This window comes from Gorilla gorilla, chromosome 12 (assembly GCF_029281585.2).
Source record: "Gorilla gorilla gorilla isolate KB3781 chromosome 12, NHGRI_mGorGor1-v2.1_pri, whole genome shotgun sequence".
NCBI classification, from domain to species: Eukaryota; Metazoa; Chordata; class Mammalia; order Primates; family Hominidae; genus Gorilla; species Gorilla gorilla.
The window spans coordinates 110918023-110941380 of record NC_073236.2 but is presented as its reverse complement, the minus strand read 5'-3'; the positions used below and the strand labels follow the sequence as shown (position 1 = coordinate 110941380).

Below are 23358 nucleotides of genomic sequence, written 5' to 3'. Positions count from 1 at the left end.
AGTTTCGCTCTTATTGCCCAGGCTGGAGTGCAATGGCACAATCTCAGCTCACCACAACCTCCGCCTCCCGGGTTCAAGCAATGCTCCTGCCTCAGCCTCCCAAGTAGCTGAGATTACAGGTGCACACCACCACGCCTGGCTAATTTTTGTATTTTTAGTAGAGACGGGGTTTCACCATGTTGGTCAGGCTGGTCTCGAACTCCTGACCTTGTGATCTGCCCGCCTTGGCCTCCCAAAGTGCTAGGATTACAGGCATGAGCCACCGCACCCGGCATCGGTTGTCTTGTATACAATTCTTACAAAAGTCCCAGGACGTAGGCAGGAACAATATTTTCCCCCTATTTTTGAGATGAGAAAATGGGGTTCAGAGAAGTTTAATGATTTGTATGAGGCCCCAGGGACAGAGCTGGGTCTGCATCCCAGAAGTCTTGACAATAGAGTAGAGCTGCTACAGAATTAGATAAGCTGGGTTTTAATCCTTTTGTGACCACTGCTAGTTGAGTGACCTCTCTGAGCCTCAGTTTCCTCATCTATAAAGTGGGGATAATAAGAGTACCTATCCAAAGGATTGTTTTGAAGATAAATGGTCTAATATGTAAAGCACTTAGACTGGCAAATAATAAGTGGTAGCTCTGATTGTTAAATGAGCCATTAGGATTCTGGCCTGCTCTCTGGGGCTTGTTTTTGAACATTTTCTTTGGGTATTCTAGGGAATGTCTTTCAGAGTTCTGGGTGTCCTGCCTATTAATGTGGGGAAATCACTATCCACCTATATCAAGTTGCTTCTCCCTGGTGGTGAGTGCCATGGGGCTGCGTGTGCACCCTGTTAAAAGCCCAGGGTGGACTCCCAGGAGCCACGCACCCACCTGCGCCCACTCTATTGGCTGACCTGAGCTTGCTGTCAAACTCTGTCCCCATGCATGTCTCTGTCTGACTGTGGCTCCGAGAGAGTGCACTCTTTCTATTCATTTGGCTACTGACAGATGCCAAAAATTGATTTATATCCATGGTAACTGTCACCCAGGGGAACTGTGAAAAACAAGAATCTTTTCTTCCATTCACATCAAACAGAGCCAGTGCCCAGAGACCTCCGGGCCTGGCTTTCACTCCGGCCGGCCCTGGCTCATCTCCTTGAGGAGGAAGTGTGTGTCCTCTCCTGCACGCCTCTCCCTCCTGGGGAGCCCTGGCTCACAGCTCGAGCCAGCAGGCCTGGAGGCTGCAGACCCCGGACTAGGACTTGTTGCTTTTGAGAGCTCCCCTGAAGCCTGGCTCCTCAGGTACGGAGTGGGAATCTCTGGAAAGTATTTGTCAATCACATTCCAGAGGGGGGTTGAAATTGCTCACAGAGGCTTGTGTTTGGTGGGAGTTTAGTTTCTTTTCTTTTTTTTTATGAGTCAGGGTCTTGCTCTGTTGCCCAGGCTGGAGTGCAGTGGTATGATCACAGCTCACTGCAGCCTCAACCTCCCAGGCTCAAGTGATCCTCCCACCTCAGCTTTCGGAGTAGCTGGGTCTACAGGTGTGCGCCATCATGCCTAATTTTTAGATTTTTTGTAGAGATGGGGTCTCCCCGTGTTGCCCAGGCTGTTGTGGAACTCCCCCGCTCAAGCGATCCTCCTGCCTCAGCCTCCCAAAGTGCTGGGATTATAGGCGTGGGTCACCACGCCCGGCCGGTAGTGTATAGTCTCTAGAGAAAGGATTGGTGGGGGTGTGGGAGGGATCCTCAATCAGGTTTTTTGAGGTGCGAAGACACGTTCTCTTGCTTCTGACTCCTGAGGCTGGTTTTGTTTCTTCTCTGAGATATTTTTTCCTGACTGGTTTTTCTTCCTTTTTTGTTCTGATGGCTTTTCTGAAGGGCAGTCATGAGGATGTGCCTGTACCAGCTGGGGAGAGAGATCTATACCTTACCCGGCTTGGACACCTTTCTTGAGGTCTGATTTTTCTTGATGGTTCTAAGGAGTAAAATATTATTTGAATCGAATGATAAATTTGTTATTTGACTGTGCTCAAGTTCTGGGCTAGTTGCTTTGGAAACTTTGAAACAGATTATAGCAGAGTTTTGCAATGTCTGTTCTTGAAAACTCTGATCTTAAGAGATATTTTATGAACCAACACGTCTATATGGTCATATAGATTTGGAAATTGCTTCATACTCTATCCCTTATTGGAACGTCGTAATACACAGTGTATATTAAAGGCCCTGAGACATGGGATAGGTAAGAAATGAGTTCAGTATTATTTATTTATTTATTCACATTTTATTTTTTGAGACATGGGATAGGTAAGAAATGAGTTCAGTATTATTTATTTATTTATTTATTTATTTATTCACATTTTATTTTTTGAGACAGGGTCTCACTCTGTCGCCCAAGCTGGAGTGCAGTGGTGCGATCTCAGCTCACTGCAACCTCTGCCTCCTGGGCTCAAGCGATTCTCCTGCCTCAGCCTCCAGAGTAACTGGGATTATAGGCACGTGCCAGCACGCCTGGCTAATTTTTTTGTATTTTAGTAGAGATGGGGTTTCACCATGTTGCCTAGGGTGGTTTTGCACTTTCGTCACTGAACTCCTGAGCTCAGGCAATCTGCCCACCTTGGCCTCCCAAAGTGCTGGGATTACAGGTGTGAGCCACTGCCCCGGGTCAGTATTATTTATTTAGACTAGTCAAGTGGAGTAGTGACAAGAGGGGAAAGAGGAGGACGAGTTTTATGTGTAACTGACTCTGTTATAATGGAGATAACTCATCACCTTCAGACGCAGCCTCAGCATTATTTAAGTCCATGTTTCCCAAACGTCCCTTAGCATAGAACATTTTTTTCTTCTTTGTTCTGTATTTCTTTCCACAATCTTCATTTGTTCCACAAAACACACTTGGAGAATGGCTGGGCTGGAGATTCCCACTGGCTCTGGGGCAAGTCTGGCCAAAGGCATGATTCCAGACCACAGCTGGAATAGAACGTAGGCTCCACCTTGCATGCAGGGGACTGTGTCTTACATTTCCTCCATATTCCAGGGTCCCTGAGCTAGAAAGGTTCTTGGTAGGGCTGGCAGCTGGGAGATTGGAGTGGAAAGAGCCTGCTTCCTATGAAACATCCTGGAAAGTTGCTGTCTGGCTTTTTGAACACCTCTAAGAATGGAAAGCCTTTTGTTAGAGCCATTTCTTAAGAAGTCTGTCATCCTACACTCCTATTAATTAGTGTCCGAGCCACGTGGCCAAGCCCAATCCCTCGTGGCTGGTTATCCCGCCACTGGCAGAATGGAGCCCTCTTGTTCGCCTCTGAGTCCTCTTTTTGTCTTCGCTGTTGCTCATGTGATGTGGTCTAGAGTCCTGCACCTTCACATCCTCTTTCCTCTGGTGGGCTGTGATTGGCTGACATCCTTCCCACAGGGTGATGAGGAGAAGCAGATTTCAACACAGATTTGGCATTTCCCTGCAGGGCCTGGAGCAGCACCTCCCCCGAGGCTCTATCCAGATGGCTCAAGCCTGTCCTCACCTGCCTGCCTTCTTCCTTGGACAGCAACTCTATGGTTCCCTTCCTTTATGATTGCCTTTCTGTTTGAAGAACTTTGCTTAGCCCCTCCCTTCCTTCCCTTCCTTCTTTCCTCCCTTCCTTCCCTTCCTTCCTTCTTTCCTCCCTTCCTTCCCTTCCTTCTTTGCTTCTTTCCTCCCTTTCTTCCCTTCCTTCCTTCCTCCTTTCCTTCTTTCCTCCCTTCCTTCCCTTCCCTTTCCTTCCTTCCCTTCCCCTTCCTTCCTTCCTTCCTTCCTTCCTTCCTTCTTTCCTCCCTCCCTCCCTCCCTTCCTCCTTCCTGCCTTCCTGCCTTCTTTCCTTTGTCACAGTCTCGCTTTGTTACCCAAGCTGGAGTGCAGTGGTGTGATCATGGCTCATTGCAGCCTCAAACTCCTAGGCTCAAGCAGTCCTCCTACCTCAGCCTCCCAAGTAGCTGGGACCAAAGGCATGCATCACCACATCCAGCTAATTAAAAAAAAAATGTTTTTGTAGAGCTCAGGGTCTTGTTATGTTGCCCAGGCTGGTCTCAAACTCCTGGCCTCAAGATATCATCCTGCCTCAGCCTCCCTTAAGTGCTAGGATTACAGGAATGAGCCACTTTGACTGACCTGCCCTTAGCCATTCTTTTCGGGTAGGTCTGACTGTGACAAATTCTCTTAGTTTTCTTTATCTAACGATGTCTTGATTTCATCTTTATTTTTGAAAAATGTAGAATCCTGGGTTAATAGATTTTTTTTTCTTTCAATATTTGAAAAATCTGCCATTCTCTTGGTTGTCCATGCTTTCTGATGAGAAATCCACTCTCACTTGTATTGTGTTTCTCTGTAGACAATGGGATGTTTATCTCTAGCTGCTTTCAAGACTTTCTGTTTGTCTTTAGTTTTCTGAACTTTGATTATAATATATCCTTTTTTTTTTTCTGAGGCGAAGTCTCTCTCTGTCACCCAGGCTGGAGTGCAGTGGCACAATCTCAGCTCACTGCAACCTCTGCCTCCTGGGTTCAAGCGATTCTCCTGCCTCAGCCTCCTGAGTAGCTGGGATTACAGGTGTGCACCACCATGCCCAGCTAATTTTTTTATTTTCAGTAGAAACAGGGTTTCACCATGTTGGTCGGACTGGTCTTGAACCCCTGACCTCAAGTGATCCACATGCCTCGGCCTCTTAACGATGTGTCTTGATGTGGATTTCTTTGGATTCATCCTATGTGGGGGTTGCTTGACTTCTTGGATCTATAGATTAGTATCTTTTACCATATTTGGAGAGTTTCCGGCCATTATTTCTTTGAATTCTTTTTCAGAGCCACACCCTTTCTCCTCTCCTTGAACTCCAATCATACAAATGTTAGATATTTTGTTGTAGTCCCACGGTCCCTGGGGCTCTGTTCATTTCTTTTTTATTTTCAGTTTTTGAGACAGGGTCTTGCTGTGTCACCCAGGCTGGGGTGCAGTGGCGTGATCTTGGCTCACTAAAGCCTCTGCCTCCCTGGTTCAAGTGATTCTCCTGCCGCAGCCTCTTGAGTAGCGGGGATTATAGGCATGGACCACTATGCCTGGCTAATTTTTGTATTATTATTATTATTTTTAATAGAGACAGGGTTTCACTATATTGGCCAGTCTGGTCTTGAACTCCTGACCTCAAGTGATCTGCCCACCTCGGCCTCCCAAATTGTTGGGATTAAAGTCATGAGCCACTGTGCCCGGCTAATTTTTGTATTATTATTATTATTTTTAATAGAGACAGGGTTTCACTATATTGGCCAGTCTGGTCTTGAACTCCTGACCTCAAGTGATCTGCCCACCTCGGCCTCCCAAATTGTTGGGATTACAGTCATGAGCCACTGTGCCCGGCCTTGTTCATTTCTTTTCAGTCTATATTTTTTCTGTTGGTTGCTATCAAACAATTTCTATGGTTTTATGTTCAAGTACACTGATTTTTTTCCTCTATCATAGTCATATTCATGCTGAGTTATTTATATTGTATTTTTCTTTTTTCCCTCTACTCCTGTGACAGATTATGTATGTTTTAGTTCTAAAACTTGCAGTTGTTTTTCTTTGTGTCTTGTGTTTCTTTGCTGAGATGTTTTATTTTTTTTAATTTTTATTATTATTATTTTTTTGAGACAGAGTCTCACTCTGTCGCCCAGGCTGGAGTGCAGTGGTGCGATCTCGGCTCACTGCAAGCTCTGCCTCCCGGGTTCATGCCATTCTCCTGCCTCAGCCTCCCGAGTAGCTGGGACTACAGGCGCCTGCCACCACGCCCGGCTATGTTTTTGTATTTTTAGTAGAGATGGGGTTTCACTGTGTTAGCCAGGATGGTCTCGATCTCCTGACCTCGTGATCTGCCCGCCTCGGCCTCCCAAAGTGCTGGGGTTACAGGCGTGAGCCACTGCGCCCGGCCGACACGTTTTATTTTTTAATGTGTTTTAAGCACGTTCATAATTGCAAATTGAAGCATTTTTATGATGACTATTTAAAAATCCTTGTTAGAGAATCCTCAAATCTGTGTCATCTGGGCACTGCATCATTGATTGCCTCTTCTCATTCAAGTTATTTTACCTGTTCTTGGTATGATGAGTGGTTTTCAGTTGTCTCCTAGACATTTTGGGTATTGTGTTGTGAGATTCTAGGTCCTCTTCCGTCTTTTTTTTTTGCAGGGCATTTATCCTGTTTAGGTCTAGCACACAGATCTAGGTGGGACTGGATGTTCAGTTCACCACTGGGCCTTGCTGATACCATCTCAGCAAAAGCAGGATATTGCCTCACACCCCTATGCCTTTCCTCATTGCTGATGATGGGATGGAATTTCAGCTCCCCACTGGGCCCTGCTGGTGGAGGCTTTTTAAAAAAATGACAATATATGTACAGGAATATGTATATATTATAAGTATGTGAAACATATGCTTAATTTTTACAAACTGGAAGTTTAGGAGCATTTTACACATTTTCCTATTTCTTTGCATGTTCTTATAAAAACATATCAAATTCTGGGCCAGGTGTGGCGGCTCACGCCTGTAATCCCAGCACTTTGGGAGGCCAAGGTGGATGGATCACGAGGTCAGGAGATCGAGACCATCCTGGCTAACATGGTGAAACCCCTTCTCTACTAAAAATACAAAATAATTAGCCGGACGTGGTGGCGGGTGCCTGTAGTCCCAGCTACTCAGGAGGCTGAGGCAGGAGAATGGCGTGAACCTGGAAGGCAGAGCTTGCAGTGAGCTGAGATCACACCACTGCACTCCAGCCTGGGCGACAGAGTGAGACTCCATCTCAAAAACAACAACAACAACAACAACAACAACAACAACAACAACAAAAACCCATCAAATTCTTTTTTGCCACTAGCTTCTGGAGTTATTTACTCACCTATTAACTCCTCCCCTCCCCCTGCCCTCCATCTCTCGAGCTTTCCTGTGGCTGTGGGGCAGGGAGCTGCTCTTCTCTGACACGTCCTTTTGTGGAATGGGGAGAAAGGAGGGAGAGGCACACCCCATGTGAGGTGAGGGGTTGGCTTCTGTTGGGAGAAGCCCTGAAGGGCAGCTGGGGCCAGAAGCAGCATAACCAGAAGGCCTTAGTCCCCATCCTGTCATTACCACTGAATTCCCGTGTGACTCCATCATCTGTGATAAGAGGGGCTGGGCCTAGTCCTCTCTCTGATCCTGTGCTTAGGTTGCATACATTATTCTAGAGTTTCCCAGGAACTTCCCAGGGAACACGTCAGCCCAGTGGCAGGTGCTGGTTGGGAGGGGCCTGTTCTGTGTCCTTGGCAGTGTGTGAGCACCCCCACCCAGCCTGTGGTACTGACAGGGCCTTTCAGGCTCTCCAGGCTGGGGCTGGCCTTGGAGGGGGTGGGGCAGTGGTATTTTGGGAGATAAGCCAGCACAGTGTCAGTCTGGAGGCAGTGCCAGCTTGCCTCCATTATCCGCTTTTCTGCCTGGGGGGCGTGGCCTGTGAAGGGATGGGGGGCTTCCAGCCTTTCTCCTCAGCCTGGGCCAGGGCCCAGGACACATGGCATCAGGGCTCTAAGGGACCAGGAGGTCACCCAGTGTCTGATCACAAATGACAGTTTGGAAGCCCAAGGAGGGCAGGGACTTGTTGGAGGGCACACAGTAATGGTGACAAAGTCAGGACTGGAACCAACTCTCTGTCCACTTGCCTGGAACCCTTGGCCATGCCCTATGCTAACCATCTTTAGCCTGGGGGCATCTTATCCTGAGGGATGGGTACCTGAGACAGAGATGGGGGAGGGGCCTGAGCATACCACCTCCTAGGGTCCCTACCAGGGGCCCTTGCTCCCCATGCTCCCTGGGATCTGACCTCCAGCTGGGCCTGGGATGGTCCTGGTTTATAAGGGGGCAACACCAGCCCAGGGGGTCAGAACTCCCCCTGCCTGTTCCCTGCCATACAGTGTATGGGGCTGAGACTCTGGTCTGCAGCTTGGATCTCAGGTCTGGTCCTGGAAGAAGCGGCGAATGTTGCAGGGGCAGGGGGTTCTTATGCCGCCAGCCACCTCCTCTCCCCACGTGCAGTCAGGTTGGTGTCGCTCTCTCAACACCCATGTGGAACCTGGCTGGCGCTGGTTCCAGAGATATAAGGCATGAATCCTGCCCCCAAGGAGCTCACAGTCTAGGTCTGTGTGGCTGGCTGGTGGGCCAGGAGAGGGGCGGGCAGTTACAGTCAGCGGATGAGTGGTGCTGTGATAGGGAAGTGCTGGCCCTAGAAAGGCAGATGAGAGGCACCTCTTTTCTAGAGAGTCAGTAAGGGCTCCCCTTGGGAGCAAGTGGGTGGGAATTGGCCAAGGGAGATAGGCGTAAAGTTTTTTTTTTTTTTTGGTTGTTTTTGTTTTGAGATGGAGTCTCATTCTGTCATCCAGGCTGGAGTGCAGTGGCACAATCTCGACTCATTGCAACTTCTGCCTCCTGGGCTCAAGCAATTCTCCTGTCTCAGCCTCCTGAGTAGCTGAGATTACAGGCATGCGCCACCATGCCCAGCTAATTTTTGTATTTTTGGTAGAGACGGGGTTTTACCATGTTGCCCAGGCTGGTCTCGAACCCCTGGCCTCAAGTGATCTACCTGCCTTGGCCTCCTAAAGTGCTGGGATGACAGGCGTGAGCCACCGTGCCTGGCTGGAGATAGGTATAAGTAAGGGGTAGGAAGGGATATGGGAAAGGCTTTTGGGGTGGAGGGAACAGCATGAGCAAAGGCCAGGAGAGGAGAGGAGCATGACAACTACATCCCAGAGCAAGGGGAGGAGAAGACCCCTCAGTGAAGTCCCTGCTAATAGCCCAGCTACGTGTTCAGGAGACTATTTGGATATAGGATGCTCAGGTCATTTGCAATGGGAAGTGTGTTCAGGGTATCTAGTCCTTCTTGTTGCTAGACATAGAAACAGCTTTGTTCACTTTACAAATCAACAAGGGCCAAGAGGACTGTTGGTGACATTTTTACTGAGGGAACAGGATCAGAATTTAGTAGTCTTCCACTGACCAAATCCATCAGCATGGAAAGTTATAGAATGTTGGTTTCTGAAATCTTGAGTAGCTTTCTGGAGTAGATGGGGGCTATCCCCTGTGGATGTGGAGGGGGCTACTTATTTGGTACTTTCAAGATCCCTCTTCCCAGCTTGTGATTCTGTATCATGAGTCAGTTTAATTCATTCACATCAAGTATTTGTTCATCGGTTCTGGGGGTGGGAGCAGGCCAGTGTGAGCACACCCGGGAGAGTCGGGGCAATGACTGGGAACACTGGGCACTGGAGGAGACAGGTGACATCTGGTTTCCTTCGTAGCTGTTGACCCTCTTCCAAGGGTCTGGCCGCCCTTCCACCAGGGGTCGATACAGGCTTTGTGAGACTCGAGGCCTAAACAATTTGGGGGCTTCTTTAAGAAAGAAAACAAAATTAAGTATGAAAATATTTTTTTAGAATGAGAAAAGAAGTCACAACAAATGGGTGAGGGCTGGATTCGTGTCCCTTTCTTTCTGAGGTCTCTTCAGGGGCGTTCCAGAGAGCTTCCAGGTGGCAGCCTGGCTGCCCTCCCCACCTGGAGTGCCCCAATCCTTCTAGGCAGCTCCTGGCTCCCCCAGAGGCCCGGGGCTCAGGCTGTGTTTACCTCAGCGGTTTCCACCCATGCTCCTCGCCTGGCCTGCTCCTTACCTCGGGGATTTCATGTGGATGTCACACCTCACTGCCCCTGGGATTCGCTCTCTGTCTATGGTCACAGTGAGGGTGAGTGCGTGCTCTGTGCCTGGCGGGCACACTGAGGGTCACTGGAGCCACCCCAGGGAGGGAGGATCTGCAGTCTTCCTGCTAGGCATGTGAAAGAACCAAGACTCAGAGAGTTTGTTTCTTGCCTAAGATGTCATTGCTGGGATCAGAATCCAGTCTGGAATCCAGGGGCTTCAGAGCCCTGGTTCTTCAGGGCTGTGCTGTGTTATCCATCCTCCCTTATTGCAGGTAACACAGGAGCAAGCAGGGGGTTACCTGCTGGGGCCTCTCTCCATCACTCAGCTCCTGAGGGCAGGCTGTGCTGCCTCCCGTGTCTCTAGCACTTGGCACAGAGCATGGCCAGCCCACCTTGGGAACACATAATGCTCGGCCATCCAGTGGATGCAGAGTGTGGGGAGCCCGGGAGCCAAAGGAGGATGCAGTGGGGCCTGATTAGAGGGGCTTGGCAGCCATGGTGCTAAGTCTGGCCCTTACACCAAGGACAGCAGGGGCCATGAGGGGTGTCCAGCAGGGCACGGCCATCGGATCTGTGTTCTAGAAGCTCCGACTCAAGCAGCGACGTGCAGATGGGCTTTGGGGGAGCTGCACACACACCATCTCCCTGCCAGAGCTGAGGGACACCAAAACCTGCCTTGTCACATCCCCGCCCTGGGTTCCCATGGTTGACTCGCTCTCACTCACAAACTGTGTGGCTTGGGGCAAGGGCTTAACTTGCCAGGCCTCTCTTTCCCCACCTGGGCATCTTCATACCTGTCTCCCAAGGGGAATCCGCACAGCCACTGTTCCTGGTTTGGAGGAAGTGTCTCCTTTCTGGGCCTCTGCTAGAGGGAGTTCAGGAGTTCTGTTCGCCTTGTCAGCTGTGACCTCTGGCTTGGGGCCAGCACCTGCCCCAGAGGGACCTTGTTCTCAGTCATAATTGGCTGGCCCTCCTTGCTCCCTCCTGGATCTTGGTAAATGACAGCAGCTACTCCCAAGGCCTGCCCTCCCTGGCCATCTCAGGGAAGAGGAGAGAGTCCCAGGAAGGAGCTACCCCATGTGCAAGCATTTCAGCGGCCCAGGCCTCGTGGGGTGTAGTTGGCCTCCCACCAGCCATCCCTGTGTGTTCCACCCACCTGCTGATTCCTTTGTACAGAATATGGGGAGGAGCCGCCTGGGAAAATTCGTAGTATCTTTGGGCAAGTGGCTGTTTGCAAGCCTGCATACAAATTGAGTCCTTGGCTTCCACTGTGTGCCCTCTGGATGGTGAGGGCTAGAAGGGGGTAGCATGAGGAATGGGACTGGCTGTCATTCCAGGGAGAGGATGCCAGCCTGGGATTTCTGCCCAAGAGCCTGGGTTCAGTGAGAAAGTACACATGGGCTGCTAGGATTCACATTTTCCAAAAATTAAGGTGGAGAAATCTGGTTGGGATGAAGGCCACAGGCAGGAAACGCTGCAAGGATTTCTGGGGAAGTGATGGAGAGCCTACCAAGTGCTAGACAAAATTACAAGCTGTTACATGCACCTTTGAAATCCTTACAGCATCCCTATCAAGTCAGTACTATTGTTGTACCCATTTTATAGATGAGGAAACTGAGGTCAAGAAAGGTAAAGTTCTGACCAGAGGGCACACAGCTGGAAGTAGCAGGATCAGGATTCAAACCCAGCTGCCTGCTGCCAAGGCCTGGATGTTCACTCTGTCTTTCTGCCTCTAGGAGAATTAGTAAACAGAAGCAGATTGAGCCCAGAGGCCATGTGAGCAAAACCAGGAGTTCTATCAACAACATCCCTGCACCAAGCCAGCTATGCACTTCCTGGCTACAGTCACCAGGCAGGGGGGCCCAGTGCTCTCTCTTTCTGTGGTGTCCATGACCCCAGAGGACAGGTCGGCCACTTGGGAGTGCCTGTGCTCCGGTGAGCCACAGAGGCAATGAGACCAAGGGGAAAAGTCTCTCGGCTCGGTCTCTCCCCCGCGCAGGGAGCTATGGGCTCCTTCAGCGAGTGGTTGCTATGCAGCCTTGTTTATTCAAGGAGAGCTTTGCTGAGAGCTGGAGCACGCCAGCAGTGAGGCTCGCGGCCACCCAGCACCTGCTCAGACAGGAGGCTGCGGCCCAGGACTGTGTGGCTGGTGGGGGCCAGGGTGGGCCAGGACTGGGGCTGCCCCGTCCTTGCCTCCCTGGGCCCATGAGCATCAACGTCTCTATAGAGACCAAGGACCCTGGATTCCTCCAGTGACAGGGGTTTGGCCTCTGGACAGAGAGGTGAGAGGCGATAGGTCCACCAAGCCATCTGTTGTAGGTGGTGAATGGGAGGCTGGGTCAGGACCCCTGAAGTCCTTGGAGGGAGGGATAAAGACCCGAACTGGAGCAAGCACAAACGCACAGAGAAAGAAAAAGCATCCTGCCGTGACATGGAGGCTGTGTGACCGTGGGGATGTCCCTGACCCTTTCTGGGCCTTCATGTGGCAGCTCTAGGGGAGGAGGTTGGACTCACTGTTCTCTGATCGCTGGGAGCCAAGGAAGGAGGGGCTGGCCTGGGCTGACCCCTTCCCCGAGTCATGGCCTCTGTGGGCAGTGCTCTCTGCCTCAGGGTGAAACCTTCACAGGGCAACAGCTCCCTGGGGTGCTGTGGGCGATGGTGCCGGGAGGGGTGGGGGCATGCTGTGGGGATGGCACCCATGCTTAGGGGTGCTGGGGCACCCCGTGAGAGCATAGGCCTTGGAGGGGCTCTGCTCTGGGTTTGAATTCTAACCCCACCTCTTTCTGGCTGTGTGGACTTGAGCTCTTTGCCTCTCTGAGCCTCAGGTTTCTCATCTGTGAAGAAGGGTTTAAAAAAAGCCTCCCTTGGTGCTGTCTGTGAGCATGGAGACAGTCAGGAGGGCAGCTGGCACGTTAGCCCATGTGCAGAATGGAAGTTACTGTTGTTGATGCTGTTGTCACGGTGGAGATTGGCATGTTCCTTTCTGGAGCACATTTCAGTCTCCTGAAACTAAGGTTTTGCCAGTCACTTCTCCAGGACAAGGGCTGGTGCTGGCGGGGGACCTCAGAGGGCTGCCATTTCCTCAGGAGCGCTGGGAGGGGAGGGACTGCGGACCGTGCTCTGTCGGAGCATCACTGAGGCAGGCCACAGGGCATTGGTGCCTGGCCCCAGGAAGTGGTGTGAGGGGCCCATAATCGCTTCTATCCTGAACTGGGCAGTCCCTCGCTCTTCTCACCAATGCCCTGCAGGAGACGGCCCTGCAGCTTTCTAGCCACAGGCTGGCTCCCAGGACTGGCTCAGTTTCAGTCCGTGGAGCCTGAGACTAACAGATTTGAAGAAAGGGGGAGGTAGTTGGGGGCAAGGGATGGGGAGATGTCAACCTGAGCTCTGGAGAGACCTGCCTCTAAGGGCAGCGCATCCTCCCATTGACCCCACGGCTACCTCAGAGGCACCAGACTCTGCTCACCAGCACAGAGGCTGGAAGTTTATTATTGCAGACAGAAGAATGCATAAAATGCATGCAGTGTGAGGAATAATTATAAAGTGAATGTCCATGTAGCCACCTCCCAGGCCAAGAAATAGAAAAACTGGCCGCCTCCCAGAACCCACCCCCATGGGCCCTGTCCTTATCACAGCTGCCTCCCTTCCCCTTGGGGTTAATCACGCTACTAATTTTTCCTTGATTTTCTATCAAGTTTTCCATCTATGTCTGCATTTTTATTTTAATTTAATTTCGCTTCATTTTTTGAGACAAGTTTTCACTCTGTCCCCCAGGTGGGAGTGCAGTGGCATGATCTCAGCTCACTGCAACCTCTGCCTCCTAGGCTCAAGTGTTCCTCCCACCTCAGCTTCCCAAGTAGCTGGGTGTACAGGTGCACACCACCATGCCTGGCTAATCTTTGTGTGTGTGTGTGTGTATATATATATATATTTTTTTTGTAGAGATGGGTTTTTTCCATGTTGCTCAGCCTGGTCTCGAATTCCTGGCTCAGGTGATATGCCTGCCTTGGCCTCCCAAAGTGCTGGGATCACAGGTGTGAGCAACCATGCCGGGCCTATGTATGCATTTCTAAACACTCGATGTAATTTTGTCTTTCTTTGAACTTTATAGAAGTAGGGTCATACCCTGTGTGGTCTTTTGGGTCTGGCTTCTTTCACTGAACATTACGCTGTGGCATCGTCCATAGTGCTGAGTGGGGCAGTCGTTTGTTTCATTGCTCTGTAATATTCTATGTTGTGAGTGCACCATGATTTAGTCCTTCATTTTCCTGTTGGACATTTAGATTTTTTCCAGATTTTGGCCATTATCCATGGCACTGCTCTGGACACTCTCGAGCTCCTTTCCTGGATCACGTGTGCAAGACTTTCTCAAGGGTGGGTTCCTAGGAGTGGAATTGCTGAACATTAGGTTTGTGCATTTTTAGCTTTATCAGGTAAAGCCAGACCACTTTCCTAAGGGTTTGTGCCCATTTGCATCTCACCTGCCAGCTGTCGTGAGTGCTCCCATTGCTCTGTGCTCTCACTAGCACTTGGCATTGCCGCCCATCTCAATTTTTGCCCATCTTTGTGGGATGGTGGTAGCATCTCATTTGCATTTTCTTGATTACCAGGGGGTTGAGCATCTGCCCCCAGCCCTTCTTCCTCACCTCTTTCCTCCGCTGTTGGGTGCCTCCCTTCCTCTGCTCTCTGTGATCTCAGCCCCTCATGGTGCTCAGGCTTTTGAGCCCCATTTTTCTCTCTACCCTCCCCACTCCTCCATCCCTCTCCTCCATTCTTCTTCTTGGAGGACCAATCACTATTCCACATACTTCTTAGTGTTTGAATTACAGACCCAGGCTCCAGAGCCACTGTCTGGAAGTCTGAGTTTCCCATTTTGTGTTTTAAAACTTCTGGTTCTTGGCCCAACTCACATCCCTTCCTGGGTCTTGGATTTCTCTTCAACAAAACAAAGACAGAAAAAAAAAATGTCCCTCCACAGAAGCCATTTATATTTCCCAGGCAAAACCTGGTGTATGTCCTGGAGAGGCACACACAAAACTCTGGCTCCTATTCAAGAAAGTCTGCTTTCTCATGGGCCATTGGGAAGGGACAGGGCCGGGGTCTGAAGTCTTCTGAGCTTCTTGCAGGGAGGCCTTTGCCAAGAGCCCTTTCCTGGGGTGTGACAGACATTCAGATGCTAGAGTCATGCCAATACACCTTTGCTGAACTTTGGACAAGATGCTTTCTTGCTTCCTAGTCCCTTCTGATCCTCTGAGTACATGTGCTTGTTTACAGTCTACAGTTTGAAGATTCAAGCTCCTGCTACTGGGCAGGAATCCTCAACTAATCAGCCAAACCCTGCAGAAGGCATTCCTGGGGCAGTGGACCAAGCCATTTTTCATTCGAGACTCCAGGACTATGATCAAGTGCTAGGATAACTCTTACCTTGATTGTGGAAATCTCAGGGCCAGCAGAAGACTTCCAAGCCCCAGCCAATGGCTGTGTGATTTCAGGCAGGATTGATGCGGTGGTATCCTACCCCTCCAAAAACCTTAATCCTTGGGAGCACACTACACAGGCTCTGACCAGGCACTGCAGTGGCAAGGTGACCATTTTGGGGAGGCCTTGATGGGAAGCTGGAAAAGGAAGCTTTCCTCCCAGTCCTGCTGAAGGCCTTGCCAGCTGGCAGCCAGTGTGATGCCTATAGGGGTATGGGCCCTGGGATAGGTATTGGCTCCTGATGGCCTTATGTAGGTGTTATAGACTGAATGCATGCGTCCCACAAATGCAAATGTTAAAGCCTAAACCCCCTTGTGTTGGTATTAGGAGGTGGGGCCTTTGGGAGGTAATTAGATTCAGATGAGGTCGTGAGGGTGGTTGTCTCATGATGGGTTAGTGCCCTTAGAAGAAGAGACCAGAGAGCTTGCTCTCTCCCTCTCTCTCTCTGCCATGTGAGGACAAAGGGAAGACAGCTACCTGCAATCCAGGAAGTGAGTCCTCACCAGGAGTGGAATCAGCTGGCACCTTGATCTTGGACTTCCCAGCCTCCAGAACTAAACTGCTGGGTTTTTTTTTTGTTTGTTTTGCTTTTCATTTTTTTGTTTTATTTTTGTTTTTGTTTTGAGTCGGAGTTTTGCTCTTGTTGCCCAGGCTGGAGTGCAATGGTGTGATCTCGGCTCATTAACCCCTCATTTACAAGGGAGGAAACTAGCTGACCTCCAAGGCCCCTTCCAGCTTGAAATTTAGTAACAGAAGAAAGGCATGGGAAATTCTGTTAAATTACTAGACCAAGTTCTGATTAATCTCTAATTTATATTTGCACCAACACGATACACAAAGGTGGGGGCAGGTTCAGAAGATTTTGAATTTTGTAAATTTGTGTATAAGTTACATATGCTTTGTTACTAGGACCACAGCCCACTCACATGGTTCCTTTGTGAATTAGAAAAAGATGTCTCTTTCTCAAGACACTTTTCTTCTATTCATCAGAAAAAGACTGAAATGAATGTACAAATATGTACAGTCATCGTCTAAAACAACATTGCCAGGACTTTGGAGAAGATGTAGTGTGAGGCTTATGCCTGTAATCCCAGCATTTTGGGAGGCTGAGGTGGGCGGATCACTTGAGGTCAGGAGTTCGAGACCAGCCTGGCCAACATGGCAAAACCCCATCACTACTAATAATACACACAAAAAAATAACTAGCTGGGCATGGTGGCACATGCCTGTAATCCCAGCTACTTGCAAGGCTGAGGCAGGAGAGTTGCTTGAACCTGGGAGGTGGAGGTTGCAGTGAGCTGAGATCATGACACTGACCTCCAGCCTGGCCGACAGAGTGAAACTGTGTCTCAAAAAAAAAAAAAAAAAGATGTAGTGTGAGAGATGTCTCCTTAATTAGGATGCCCTCGTGCAGTGCCCAACCTAGACAATCAAACATGGCAGCCCTGCTTGTCACCTATCTCATTGTTTTTCAAAAACAGCCTAAATAAAACTTTCTCTCCCCCTAGGCTTTCCTATATCTTTTAGACTGTTAATTCTCACATCAGAATTTCCTGGGGTTGGCGGGGGGGTGTTTTAAATGCTGTGGCCCATCCACCCCCAACCCGAGATACCCACACTGAGCTGCTATTACAAATGGATGGCCACATTCCTCGGCTGCGTTGGGCATAAAACAGTTGGGAAGTACTGCTTTAGGTTTCTGACCACTTCCTCTGCCCTGTCCTGGGAGGTCATTAGATTCAGGTGTGAACTGCCTCCTGAACAGACTGTTCTGTTAAGAAAGGTTCTTCCCAGCAACGTGGTACTTGACCCCTGTTGTAAGTGTCCCGCCCCAGCCTGCCCACTGCTTCCTGCTCACCCTCGACAGCTCAGGAAATGGAAGGACCTCCTGCTGCACAAGGTGGCAGCTCCATGTTGCTGTCCAGCCTCAGCCAGGCCTCTGTAGCTTCTTGGCCCAAAGACTTTCAAAAGGGACATTTCCCCTCTTCCTGAACATCTGAACACAGCAAAACAGTTACTAAACAACCAATACTATTAATAGCCACTGTGGATTGAGCCCTTGGGCCCAATCAGCCTATTAAATGTTTCTCATATTTTGTGGAATATTCTCAATAACCTTGGAGATAGATATTATTTCCATTTTGCAGTTAAATGGAGACTCAGAGAACTTTAATCATGTGCCTGAAGTCACACAGCTAGCAGGTGATGGAATTTAACCCTGTTGACTCCTGAATGAATGCCCTGAAATACTGCCACCTCCGTGAGCAGAAACCATCAGCCCCGACTCTTCTACTTAGTAGCTCTGTGGCCTCAACCTAGTTACTTAACCTCTCTGAACCTCAATCATCTTGTCTATAAAATGAGGATGAAAATACATACTTTCTTTCTCTATTTCCAAAGCTCAATGACATAGTATTTGGAAGCACACTGCAGTACATTGACCCGGGCGCAAAGCAAAATGGAACTAATAAATGTTAATTCCTTCACTTAGTTTCTTCTCAGTAAGACTGTCTGGAAGATGTGCTTTAGTGTTTTTTTATGAGACGGAGTCTTGCTTTGTCACCCAGGCTGGAGTGCAGTGGCATGATCTCGGTTCACTGCAAACTCCGCCTCCCAGGTTCACGCCATTCTCCTGCCTCAGCCTCCCGAGTAGCTGGGACCGCAGGCATCCACCACCACGCCCAGCTAATTTTTTGTATTTTTAGTAGACATGGGGTTTCACCATGTTAGCCAGGATAGTCTCAATCTCCTGACCTCGTGATCCGCCCACCTCGGCCTCTCAAAGTGCTGGGATTACAGGTGTGAGCCACCACACCCGGCCAATGTGCTGTAGTTTTGAATTCATTCATTCAGTCACACTACAGTTACTGCATTATTGCCATGAACCTGGCACCGTTTGTCCCTTTGTCTGCATTCTGTAGAATTGCTGGCTGGCTGCACCCCATATTGTCTGAGAACAGAGTGGCTACAGGAGTATTAACCCCACCTGATCTCACGATGGGAGAGGAGACGCCATCTGCAGCAGTGGTGGTAGCCCCAGAGCTGGTAAAGAGTTGTGGTGGGGGCTTCTCATCTGTGAACGGCCTTTCTGCTGGCCCCCACATGCCCGTCACAGCTGGAGTCAGGGGCCTGAGTGGTGGGGGGCCTTGGATGCCCCCACAGGGGGTCTGATGGGTGTGGACATCAGTCTCGCAGTTGGGGGTGAAGTGGCTCTTGGGACTGCCAGCTTTAGGAGTGGCCGAGTTGAGGGTCAGTGTGGAAACCAGCCCTGCCCCAAGCTAATAAAGATGGACCTGCAGGTGGAGCCATCCAGGCCTCCTCGCAGCTTGTCTGCAGCTCCAGAGAGGGAGGTCTGGGCTCTACTGTAGGCTTGGAAGTCCCAATAATCAGATGGCAATTGAAATCACAAGGGTAGGTGCTGCCTGTAAGAAGCCCTCCTAATAAAGATGGAGGCATCTGGGAGAGGAAAGGAAAGGAATGGTTTGGTTCTTCTAAAGTCAGCATATGTCTCCGTGACTGTTCAGAACTTCACACTCCTGAGTCCAGCTCTCACGTGCAGCAGACTCACCTCCCTCTTCACTGCCAATATCAAGGCCATTCTACGCGCCCTTTCTCTCTTCCTGACCTCTCCCTCTGTAGGACCCTTGGCTCTTCCTCCAGGGTCCGAGGACTGGCGCTCCCATCTGACCCAGCCTGTGCCCTTCTCCCTCAGCTGTTAGCACTGGGCTCCCGCTCCATCAGCTCCCCTCCCTCCCCTGTGTCTTCAGCCTTTTCCTTCTGACTCTTTCTCCTCCTCCTGTGAACACGCTGTAGAATCTCTTACACTGAAAAATACAGAGAACAAACAAACAAGCAAACAAAAAATACAGAGAACAAACAAGCAAACAACACAGCTTCATCCGCCCTTCATTCCCCTCCAGCTACTCTCCAATCTCTCTCCTGCCTTTCTCATCCAAATTCTCCAGCGTTGTTTGGACCCACCGTCTCTATACCTTCCACTCGCGCCTCAGACCTCAGCAATTTTCTGTGACCCGCACGCCTCCACAGACACAGACATTGCTCTCACTGAGCTCCCGATGATTCCATAATGGTCACATCCAATTGGCTGAGCTGTCACCTCTAACCACTCTCTGCTCATCTGGCTCTCCTGGCGCCAACTCCCCTGGCCCCCCCTGGCTGTCCTTGATCAGACCCCCTTAGGGCCTCCCCTTCTCTACCCATCTCTGCTCAGTGCTGCTGCTCCCTGGGATGTTCCTTAGCTCTGGGCACTCTCTTGTGGCCAGGTTTTTTTTTTTGAGATGGAGTCTTGCTCTGTCGCCCAGGCTGGAGTGCAGTAGTGTGATCTTAGCTCACTGCAACCTCTGCCTCCGAGGTTCAAGTGATTCTCCTGCCTCAGCCTCTTGAGTGGGTAGGATTAAAGACTTGTGGTACCACACCCAGCTAATTTTTGTATTTTTTGGTAGAGAAGGGGTTTTGCCATGTTGGGAAGGCTGGTCTCTAACTCCTGACCTCAAGTGATCTGCCCACCTTGGCCTCCCAAAGTGCTGGGATTACAGGTGTGAGCCGCCGTACCGGGCCCACTTTTCATATTTTATTGAATGCAATATTGAAGTGAGATGAGCATTATCTCCTTTTTTTTTTTTCTTTTTTGAGACAGGGTCTTTGTCACCCAGACTGGAGTGCAGTGGCACAATCTCAGCTCACTGCAGCCTCAACCTCCTGTGCTCAAGTGATCCTCCTGCCTCAGCACCCCCAAGTAACTGAGACTACAGGCACAAGCCACCACGCCTGGCTAATTTTTGTATTTTTGTAGAGATGAGGTTTTACTGTGTTGCCCAGTACTGTGTTGCCCAGGCTGGTCTTGAACTCAAGCCATCTGCCAGCCTTGGCCTCCCAAAGTGCCAGGATTACAGGTGTGAGCCACCATGCCCAGCCAATTTTTGTATTTTATAGAGACGAGGTTTTACTATGTTGGCCAGGCTGGTCTCGAACTCAAGCGACCCAACAGCCTTGGCCTCCCAAAGTGCCAGGATTACAGCATTATTTCCACTTTGCAGTTAAAAGAGCTGGGGCTCAGAGAAGTTTAGCGACGTGCCTTCAGTCACACAGCTTGCAGGTGCTGGATTTTAGTCTTATTCCCCTTCGTATCTTAGTAACTATGGCATGTTTGAATGAATGAGTGAATCTCACATTTTCAGTGGCAGGCCGAACTCTGGAGGTCAGAGTCTCATAAGTTGGTCACCTGACAACATCCAGAGTCCTCCCTGCAGGTCTACGGCCTGGGCTGCCTCCCATGAGGGGAGCAGAGGTGGGTGGAGGGGTGAGATGTATGTGTATGGTGATTGGAGGCATGGGTAGCTGTTTCTTGTCCACAGGGAGACAGCACGAGATACAGGAAGGCGTGTTCTGTCCGGTCTAAACCCTGCGTATAATCAGTGTGAAATCCTGGTTAAGTTGTTTATTTTCTGTGCCTGGTCCAGAGGCTGGGCTGACATCTCTACATTTCAGTCCCGTAATTCTCTCAGAGGCTCCCCTTCCTTAGGAAGTCCTTCCAAGGCCCCACTTGAGGGGTTTGCATGAAACTGCAGGTCAGATAATGCCATTCCTCTCCTTGAACAGTCTTCAGAGTTTCCCGGGGCTGCAGAGCAAGCCCCGACCCTCTCACAGAGCATTCTGGGTCTCCCCCGATGGCCCTCATCCCGCTCCCCAGGCCTGGGTCCTCTTGCCAGACCCCAGACTCACAGGCATATCCTCCTCCACGCTTTCCTTAGGCCGCCTCCTCAGCCTGGAATGCCATTCCTCCTTCCTACCCGTTTAGACCCCATTTCCTACCCGTTTTGATCCTACTTCCAGGCCCAGCACGGATGCTGCTTTTCCGTGGAGCCTCTCCGGTGCCCTAGTCAGACAGTATGGAGGGTATCCCTGAGTGCTCATCTCTGTAGCAGGGTTACTTTGTCCTGTCGGGCGTGACAGTGAACGTTCACCTTCTCTGCTTGGCATTACAGACAGCATTCGCTTAGAAATGTGGGCTCATGGGTGAGAGCTGGAGGGGGTCAAAGGCAACATCTAGTTTGAGCCTCTTATTCTATAGACATATCTGTCTCCTCCGCATGAGAGGTGTCTCTGTCACCTGGGTCTGTCTTATAGGAATGGAGGGCCGGCCTGTCATAACTTTAAAGACAGTGTGGGTGTATGGACATGCGAGTGTGTGTGTGTGTGTGTGTGTGTGTGTGTGTGTGTGTGTGTGTGTGTGTGTGTGTGTGTTGCTTTTCCCCAGGGAAAAGAAGGAAGATTCACACCTGACATTATTGAGCAATTACTATATGCCGGCAATAGGACTGTTATTTCTAACATTACTTCATTTATTCCTAACAAAACCCCTTGTTAGGACATTTTTTTCAGATGAAGAAACTGAAGCTCAGAGGAATTAAATCAGCTTGCCAAGTTTATACAAGAGGGCCCGGGGCAGGATTCCAGCCCCACTGTGTCTGAGCCCACAGCCAGTGTTCTGGGAGTTCTGAGTTGGACACTGAGTGCATACTGGCTTGTGGGGTGTGAGACAGGAGGGGGGCCTACATCTGAGGCCTCTCTTCCGAGAGTGTGTCAGTGGGGGCCATGTTTTTGGTTCCAGAATGAGGGTTTGTAAACGCCGCCACCTTTCCCCTCAGCCTGGCTCACCCCTCCTTCCTTTCTCTGTCACCTTGGCGTGGGCTCTACTGTTCCCACCAGCTTTGTCTGAGGAGATGAGAACTCTGGCTGGAGATGTCTCAGAGGTCTCTGAAAGTCGGAGCGGGTGGTGTCATGACAGCAAGAGAAGCTGTGGGAGCGGCAGCCCCAGGGCTGTGGTGGGTGGGATGAGTCTGCCCAGCTCCTTGGGAGCAGAGTGGGCGTGGAGCTGCACGCTCCCTGTGGGCTGTGCGAGGCCCAGGTGGTTGGGGTTTTGTGCTTGGGACTGGACTTCTTTACTGGGCCAGCCCTAGCTAGCTTTTGTTCCCTTTCCACTTGACACTTGAGTCCCCTGTGTCACCTTTCTTCATTCCTATGGCCCCGGTCACTATGGAACCTCTGTAGCCATAGCATTAATGGGAGGAGGGGACAACGGTCACTTACCTTGGGTCGCCCCATTCCCTGGGCTGGGAAACGGAGGCTGAGAGGGGAGAAGCCAGCCAAGCAGAGCAATTCAGAGCATCAGGAATTGAGGACAAGATCCTGGTCACCAGAATCCACCGGCTCATTTAGCCCTTTGGGTCAGGGGCTGGCTGTTCTAACAGGGGAGAGTAGCGCCTTAGTGTCTAGAGCAGTGCTGGGTGCGATGGGGCCTCGGTGAATTGCGCCTTGGGGGTCAGGTGCTCAGTGGTGTCTGCCCTGTCCACACTCGTGCTGGACTTCCTGATTCTGACTTTTGTAGTTTGGATATGGATCATTCAGTTCCTACAGGTCCCTGGGCCAAAGTGATTTGCTGGGGTGGTGCCTCTCACTGCGCTCACATTAGTCAGGCCTGTTTGTCCATAGCAGCTTTGGCCACCTCCTCTTGGGCGGGCACCTAGGAGATCCTGCACTAGACCCTGGGGCCTGAAGGGTCGAAGGTGTAGACCCTGAGAGGGTCTCAAAGGGGCTCTGCTGGAGGGGATGCTTTGGCGAGCCATGGAATGGCTCCAGATTTCCTTTCTGTACTGCTGGTGTCCTGGGACCAGGGGGAACCTGGGCTGCCTTGGCATGTTGACCTCTGACCACTGAGGAGACTGCGGTGGGAAAACTGTCTTGTTCAGAAGGCCCACTGCGGTAGGGGTGGCTGTTGAAACTTAAGCATCCCGTACACTCAGGCAGCTCGAGTCTTCCTTTTAGCCTCCTAGAGAGTGATCACTTTGGGGAAACTGAAGCAGCAATGACCATTCTGACAGCCTAGGGTAAGAAATAGGGCCGAGATCTTATTATAAAGTGAATCTGAACTACAGGCCAGTGATTTTTTGATCCTGTCTGAACATCAAAATCAGAAGTTAAGGCCGGGTGTGGTGGCTCATGCCTGTAATCCCAGCACTTTGGGAGGCCGAGGCAGGCAGATTACTTGAGGTCAGAAGTTTGAGACCAGCCTGGCCAACATGGTGAAACCCCATCTCTGCTAAAAATACAAAAATTAGCTGGCCATGGTGATGTATGCCTGTAATCCCAGCTACTTGGGAGGCTGAGGCAGGAGAATG

The 23358-nt window shown here is 50.4% G+C and overlaps 1 protein-coding gene across 5 annotated transcripts in view; it reads left to right on the top strand.

The window, feature by feature from the left end:
• TOGARAM2 (TOG array regulator of axonemal microtubules 2) overlaps positions 1–23358 on the top strand; it is a 95549-nt gene that overhangs the window by 13262 nt on the left and 58929 nt on the right. For 3 of the 5 annotated variants that reach the window (XM_055377675.2, XM_055377673.2, XM_063695978.1), the window contains exon 1: positions 1088–1277. The exons of the other annotated variants lie outside the window; for them this stretch is intronic. The gene's annotated coding sequence lies outside the window, so the exon portion shown is untranslated. Of the gene's footprint in view, positions 1–1087; positions 1278–23358 lie in introns of those variants that run through there. 5 annotated transcript variants of the gene reach the window in all.